Below are 7811 nucleotides of genomic sequence, written 5' to 3'. Positions count from 1 at the left end.
GTTCAAGGTGGATTTCCGTTCAAGTAACAAAAATGTTCAAGGTTGAAACCGTTCACTGTTTTATGAATGTTTTGGTTGAAATCCGTCCGAGGTGGAATTACGTTGATGTAACAAAAATGTTCAAGGTGCAAACCATCCATTTTTTATACATGTTTTCAGGTTGAAATCTGTTTGAGGTGGAATTTCGTTCGAGTAACAAAAAAGTTCAAGATGTAAACCGTTCATTTTTCATACATGGTCAACGCGGAGATCCGTTCAAGGTGAAATTTTGTTCAAGTGCTTGTTAAATGTCAAGGTGGAAACAGTCCGTTTTTCTGAAATTTTCAAGGCGAAAAACCGTTCAAGGTGGAATTTTGTTCAAGTAACATAAATGTTCGAGGTGTAAACTGTTTCATTTTTCATAAATGTTCGAGGTGGAGATCCGTGCGAGGTTGAATTCCATTCAAGTAACAACAATGTTTAAGGTGTAAACCGTTCACCTTTTTATATAAATATTTTCGGTTGAAATCCGTTTAAGGTGGATTTTCGTTCAACAAAAATGTTCAAGGTTGACACCATTCACTTTTTTATGAATGTTTTGGCTGAAATCCGTACGAGGTGGATTTACGTTGAAGTAAAAAAATGTTCAAGGTGTAAACCGTCCATTTTTATAAATATTTTCAGGCTCAAATCCATTTAAGGTGGAATTAGGTTCAAGTAGCAAAATAGTTCAAGGTGTAAACTGTTCATTTTTCATACATGGTCAACGCGGAGATCCGTTCAAGGTGGAATTTCTGTTCAAGTACTTGTTAAATGGCAAGTTCGAAACAACTCATGAGGAAAACCATTCATAAATGTTTAAGGTGGAATTCCGTTCAAAATTCAGGAATGTGCAAGGATGAAAACCGCTCATTTATCAAAAGTGTTCAAGCTGGAAATCCGTTCAACGTTGAATTCTATTCAAGTAACATAAATGTTTCCCAAACTTCGTTTCGTACCTATTTATTATACTGTTTTTAGGCTGTAGCCTATTTCTACTGTTTATTGTATTTAATATTCTACAGTACGTGCACGTGAGAATACTGAAATCAAATACTGAAATACTGACGGTGATAAGTCACACGGTTATACTGTGCGCCTATTTCTACTGTTTTTTATACTGTATTCAAAAGGTGGAAGTCACGCGGTGGGCATGTACAATTGAACTGAAAACTGAAACGATGTTCTTCCTCGGCGGTTCAGCAGGCACGCTCACGCAAATCCTAAAACAGTGATGAACGTGCAATCAAAACGTTTAAACGGGCCGGGCCCATATGCCGATCGTTCGAAAGAGGGATATGCGGAGTCAATTATATGCTCCGCTTAAAGCGGACAATAGGCGGTCCCGAGGATAGCTATGGTGGTTCTGTTATGGTCGGTTTGACCTATACGCGTAGGAAGCCCACTAGTGGCTAGTTGTGGGTTAAGTCCAAGTAAATTAGGGGTTTAGCCCAAGTAAATTAGGATTTCGAGGAGGCCGTCCTCCTATATAAACACTTGTATCCCTTTAAGATTAATCAGACAATAATTCAGTATCATTACTGTCTCGTCTCCTGAAGGGAGACGGGAGATCCCTACGCCCGCCGCACCAACCCTAGCCGTCACCTCCTTCCTCCGCGACGGCGCCCAGCCGCCGGCGCCGAGCTCTCCAACCTCTCCGCCCTCACTTCCACCCTTACAACCTCCGCCCTAGACCCGGTAGAACCCTAGCCTCTACCACTTTGGTATAAGATTGCCTAGGTCTCATGGGCTCCAACAGCCCCCCCGTCGACACCATCGCCGCCACGTCCACCGCCGCCACCAACACCACCCCCGCCGCCATGACCGGCGCCCACGCGCCCGCGAGGGGAGCGCCGCCCGCCGCAGCCGGAGACCCAGGCCGCCGCCGTCCCCACGGGCCTCGACCTCCTGCCCGCTACCTTGGCGGACCTCGCCGAGCGACCTCCGCGCCATCCGCTTCGAGCTCGCGGAGATCAAGGCCGGCCAGCACCCGCCGCCCCACCGGCCGCCGTTCGCCGCCGCCCCAGCGGCCCGTTCCGCCGCCCCCCCCGGCCGCCTCGCCGCCCGGCAATGGCCGGCCCGCGTGGTGGCCGCCGTCGCCCTCGCCAATTCCCACATGGACCGACGCGTCGCCCGTCTACACTCATCTTAACGGCGCGGGACGACGGTTCGACGGCCCGCTGCACCGCCACGGCGGTCCCTAGCGGGTTTACGGGCCCCTTCGCCGCGAGCACGTCCTTCAACCCGAGCCGCCGGGAGGGCGCCCCGAGGTTCCGCCTTTGGCACAGCCGCCCGCTTCACTAAGCCGGAGTTCGCCACCTACGACGGCGCCACCGACCCCTGAGCTGGGCGAACCGGTGTGAGCGATTTCGGGGCGGCGGACGCTCGGCACCGACCGCACATGGATCGCCTCCTATCACCTACGGGCGCCGCGCAGACTTGGTACTACGCCCTCGAGCGGGACGAGGGCGGGATGCCGCCACAGGAGCGTTTCGGCGACACTGGCCGACCCTCGTGGCGGCCGCCTCGGCGAGCCGGGACGCCTCGCCTTCACCACCACGGTCCAGGACTTCGCCGACCACTTTCGGGCGCTCGCGTGCCATGCCCCGGGCGTCTCGGCACGGCAGCCGCGCCGATCTCTTCGTCGGCGGCCTCCCAGGCTACATCCGCGTCGGACGTCGAGATGCGCGAGCCGCGAGACTGCGGACGGCCATGTACTACGCATGAGCCTACGAAGCAGCGCGCCCTCGCCATGCAGCGGGTCTATGCGCAACGTGGCGGCGCTCGTCCGCGCCCCGACCCGCCCCGACCCGCCCCGACACCCACCGCCCGCCGCGCCCCGCACCGGCCGCTGCGCCGCAGCCCTCCTGCGCCGACTCGCCCCTTCAAGCGGCTGACGGCTGCGGAGCAGCTTGAGCGGCGCCGCCAGGGGCTGTGCTTCAACTGCGACGAGAAGTACGCACCGGGCCACACGTGCGCCCGCCTCTTCTACCTGGAGACCGTCGACGACGCCGACATTGAGACCCTCACCGCCGAGCTCGCGGCCGCCACCGTCACTGAGGCCGGTGTCACGACCTACGCGCCAGTCGACGCGTCCGCCTTCGTCGTCTCTCTCCATGCTATGGCGGGCATCAAGACGGCAAAGACGATGCTGCTCCCGGTGACGATCAATGGGGAGCGTCTCACGGCGCTGGTGGACACGGCTTCCACGCACAACTTCCTGTCCAACACCGCCATGCGCCGCCTCGCTCTCCAGCCGGCGGGATCGGAGAAGTACAGCGTCACCGTCGCCAACGGGGATCGTCTTACGTGCCAGGGCGTGGCGCGACAGGTTCCCATGCTCGTGGGCGACGAGCCGTTCGCCATCGACTGCGTCGGCATCGACTTGGGCTGCTACGACTTCATCCTCGGCCTCGACTTCCTGAGCACTTTAGGCCCCATCCTGTGGGACCTCGACGCGCTGTCCCTCATCTTCTGGCGCGAGAGCGGCCGCCGTGTTCACTGGATGGGCGTGGGCAGCACTGGTACATCCCCGCAGCTCCACCTGATGGCCGCCGCGCTAGACGAGGCGCATCCGCTCCTGGCCGACTTACTGCAGCAGCACGACGACCTCTTCGACGAGCCGCAGGGCCTCCCTCCCTCGCGACCTTGTGACCACCGCATCCACCTGCTGCCAAACACGGCACCCGTAGCTGTGCGGCCGTACCGGTACCCCCAGCTGCAGAAGGACGAGCTCGAGCGCCAGGTGGCGGTCATGCTAGCGCAGGGCATCATCCGGATCTCGACGTCACCGTTCTGCGCCCCCGTGCTCCTTGTGCGCAAGACCGACGGCACGTGGCGTTTCTGCATCGACTTCCGCGCCCTCAACACCGTCACGTCCAAGGACAAGTTCCCCATCCCCGTCGTGGATGAGCTCCTGGACGAGCTACATGGCGCGCGCTTCTTCACCAAGCTCGACTTGCGCTCGGGCTATCATCATGTGCGCATGCACCCGGACGACATCGCCAAGACGGTGTTCCGCACTCACCATGGCCACTACGAGTTTTTGGTGATGCCGTTCGGCCTCTCCAACGCACCGGCGACCTTCCAGGCTCTGATGAACGACGTGCTCAGCCCCTACTTACGCCGCTTTGTGCTTGTTTTCTTTGATGATATTTTGATCTACAGCGCATCTTGGGCGGAGCACCTGCAGCACGTGGCCATCATCTTCAACGAGCTTCGAGCGCATCGTCTTCACCTCAAGCACTCGAAGTGCTCGTTTGGCACGACCTCCGTCGCGTACTTGGGCCACGTCATCTCCGCCGACGGTGTCGCGATGGACGCGGACAAGGTCGCTGCCATCACCGCCTGGCCAACGCCCCAGTCGCCACGAGCTCTCCGCGGATTCTTGGGCCTCGCAGGATACTACCGGCGATACATCCAGGACTTCGGCCTCATCGCCACGCCCCTCACGCACCTGCTTCGCCGCGACGCCTTCTCCTGGGACGAGGAGGCGGCCACGGCCTTCGCCGCCCTGCAGCGCGCACTCACGAGGGTCCCGTTCTTCAGATGCCGGACTTCGACGAGCCGTTCGTGGTGGACTGCGACACCTCCGGCCTTGGCTTCGGCGCCGTCCTTCACCAGGGCGAGGGTCCACTCGCCTTCTTCAGTCGCCCCTTCGCCGCGCGCCACCACAAGCTCGCCGCATATGAACGCGAGCTGATCGGGCTGGTCTAGGCGGTGCGCCACTGGCGGGCGTACCTTTGGGGCCGGACATTCCGTGTGCGCACGGACCACTACAGCCTGAAGTTCTTGCTGGATCAGCGCCTCTCCACCGTGCCGCAACACCAGTGGATCAGCAAGCTCTTCGGCTTCGACTTCACCGTCGAGTACCGCCCCGGCCGCCTCAACACAGTCGCCGACGCCCTGTCCCGCCGAGACGTTGACGACACTGCGGACGCGCCCACAGTCGGTGCAGCCCTCTGCATCCACTCCGGACCATCTTTCGCCTTCATTGACGAGGTTCGCCGCGCTACTGCCACGGCTGCGGATGCGCAGCAGCTGCGCCAGCGCCTGGCCGACGGCGAGCTGGCCGCGCCATGGCGCCTGGACGGGGGACTACTCCTCCATGGACGCCGCATCTTCGTGCCGGATCATGGAGACCTGCGCCACCAGGCCTTGTCCTTGGCGCATTCTGCAGGTCACGAGGGCGTCCAGAAGACCCTGCACCGTCTCCGCGCTGATTTTTACATCCCAGGGGATGGCGCCACAGTGCGAGGCCCGGGTGCGGGCGTGTGTCACATGCCAGCGGAACAAGACGGAGACGCTCCGTCCGGCGGGCTTGCTGCAGCCGCTGGACGTGCCGTCCCAGGTGTGGGCGGACATCTCCATGGACTTCATCGAGGGGCTGCCGAAGGTTGGCGGCAAGTCCGTCATCCTCACGGTGGTTGACCGCTTCTCCAAGTACGCGCACTTCATCGCCCTCGGTCATCCCTATACGGCGGCGTCCGTGGCACGCGCTTTCTTCGAAGGCATCGTTCGCCTCCACGGGTTTCCGTCCTCCATCGTCAGTGATCGTGATCCTGTGTTCACGGGTCACGTCTGGAGGGACCTCTTTGGGTTGGCGGGCGTAAAGCTCCGCATGAGCACGGCGTTTCAACAAGATCATCGCCATGTACCTGCGCTGCCTCACCGGGGATCGTCCACGAGCTTGGGTGGACTGGCTGGCGTGGGCCGAGTACTGCTACAACACGTCCTACCACTCCGCGCTGCACTCTACTCCCTTTGAGGTGGTCTACGGGAGGCCACCACCGGCGATGCTTTCCTATGCGTCTAGCACGGCCCGTACTGAGACGACGGATGACCTGTTGCGTACCCGCGACGAGATATTGGCTGAGGCGCGCCAGCGACTTCTTCAGGCTCAGCAGCTGGCCAGGAAGTACTATGATGCACACCACCGCGAGGCAGAGTTTGCGGTGGGCGATTGGGTCTGGCTACGTCTTCTTCACCGGACGACCCAGTCCTTGGACCCGCGCTCCAGGCGCAAGTTGGGACCTCGTTACGCCGGTCCTTTCCGTGTGCTGGAGCGCATCGGCAAGCTCGCCTACCGCCTTGAGTTGCCTGCGGGCTCACGCCTCCACGACGCCTTCAACGTCGGCCTCCTGAAGGCCTACCGGGGCGACCCTCCTTCTGCACCACCAGCTCTTCCACCTACTTCGGATGGGCGTCTCGAGCCTGCCTCGGCGAGTGTGTCTCGCGTGTTGAAGGCCCAGCAGCGCCGTGGTGTTTGGCACGTCTTGGTGCATTGGACCGGCCTGCCCGAGGATGAGGCGACTTGGGAGAAGCTTGAAGATCTCCGCCAGCAGTTTCCAGAAGTTCAGCTCGAGGACGAGCTGTTTGAGAAGGCGGGGAGAGATGTTATGGTCGGTTTGACCTATACGTGTAGGAAGCCCACTAGTGGCTAGTTGTGGGCTTAGCCCAAGTAAATTAGGGGCTTAGCCCAAGTAAATTAGGGTTTCGAGGAGGCCGTCCTCCTATATAAACACTCGTATCCCTTCAAGATTAATCAGACAATAATTCAGTATCATTACTGTCTCGTCTCCTGAAGGGAGACGGGAGATCCCTGCGCCCGCCGCACCAACCCTAGCCGCCGCCTCCTTCCTCCGCGATGGCGCCCAGCCGCCGGCGCCGAGCTCTCCAACCTCTCCGCCCTCACTTCCACCCTTACAACCTCCGTCCTAGACCCGGTAGAACCCTAGCCTCTACCAGGTTCCGGGTATGGATATGGGAAGAAGGTTGAAGTTGAGGTTGAAAGTGAGTATGGCTCCAGTGGGTACCGGAAGCCAAAGCCCTATGGAGAGGAGACTCGTGGTTCATATGGCTATGACCAGATTGCTGGGAGAAGCAGGCTGTCTGATAGTCTATTGTTTTGTGCCTATGCATGTTGTAGTGATTAACTTGTTAGTGTGCGGTTGCTTTTTTCTCGGTAGGTCATCATGCCTCCCCAGAGGGGAGGACTAGCTAAGGGAGGTTCAAGTCTTTGCGATGTTGAGGGACTTGCTTGGTGTTTCGGGCTTCACAGCAGCGGTATGAAAGTGGAGGCGACAACACAGGTGAAGTGCAGAGTCCTACCTTTCAGGGTGAAAACCCAAGGTCTGGCCTTAATTGGTTGTGCCTGGCAATGTCCTTGGTGGAGGCATTTGTTTTGAGAGCGGGAACTAGTCTGCAATTCAGGTGTTGTCTTGGTGGTGGATGTATTGCTGTCGTTAGGCCCGAGATACTGTAGCGGGACTTTTATTTCTTAGTTTTCTTTTCTTGTTTTTGGCTGTGTGCATCCGTAGTGCCATTAGAGTGGTGCGTTGTTGCAGAGGCTGGGTGTAATTGATATCTTCTTGATATTAATATATTCCCTTTATCGAAAAAAGACCATCATGCCTCCTATTTGTAACATAGTGAATGGTCGAGGAGAGCTTGGATGCTTATTACCGTCGACTGCGTTAGGTCTTCCAGTTTGCGGGGAGGTGTTAGATACAACCATTTTTTGTTATTCAACTATATGATTGTTAGCTGATAACAGCTCACCAATTCGGTAGGGCTTTGAGTTGCAAAATTCAGAATTTATGCTCTATATGTGGTAAAGGAAAAACGAGTTGCTTGATTTAGTCATTTAGATGGTGAAAACTCTACCTGAATACTAGGTTGTTCTAACAGAAAACATGTTTTACTCAGCTGATCAGTTGAAATGTTAATTGGTGCTTAGTGCAAGGGGAATTTTTCTGTTGTTCCCAATACGCACTGAACATGTTCATGTATGT

The 7811-nt window shown here is 57.5% G+C and overlaps 1 long non-coding RNA gene across 1 annotated transcript; it reads left to right on the top strand.

Annotated features, from left to right (window-relative positions):
- Positions 1-1365: 1365 nt before the first annotated feature.
- LOC139833105 (uncharacterized) lies at positions 1366-7548 on the top strand. The gene is made up of 3 exons (XR_011748186.1): positions 1366-1381; positions 6766-6986; positions 7422-7548. It is a non-coding gene; the product is annotated as an uncharacterized lncRNA (long non-coding RNA).
- The last annotated feature ends 263 nt before the right edge of the window (positions 7549-7811 follow it).

Source organism: Lolium perenne, chromosome 7, assembly GCF_019359855.2.
Source record: "Lolium perenne isolate Kyuss_39 chromosome 7, Kyuss_2.0, whole genome shotgun sequence".
In the NCBI taxonomy this organism is placed as follows: domain Eukaryota; kingdom Viridiplantae; phylum Streptophyta; class Magnoliopsida; order Poales; family Poaceae; genus Lolium; species Lolium perenne.
Note: the sequence above shows the minus strand (reverse complement) of the source record. Positions and strands in the feature narration are given on the sequence as shown.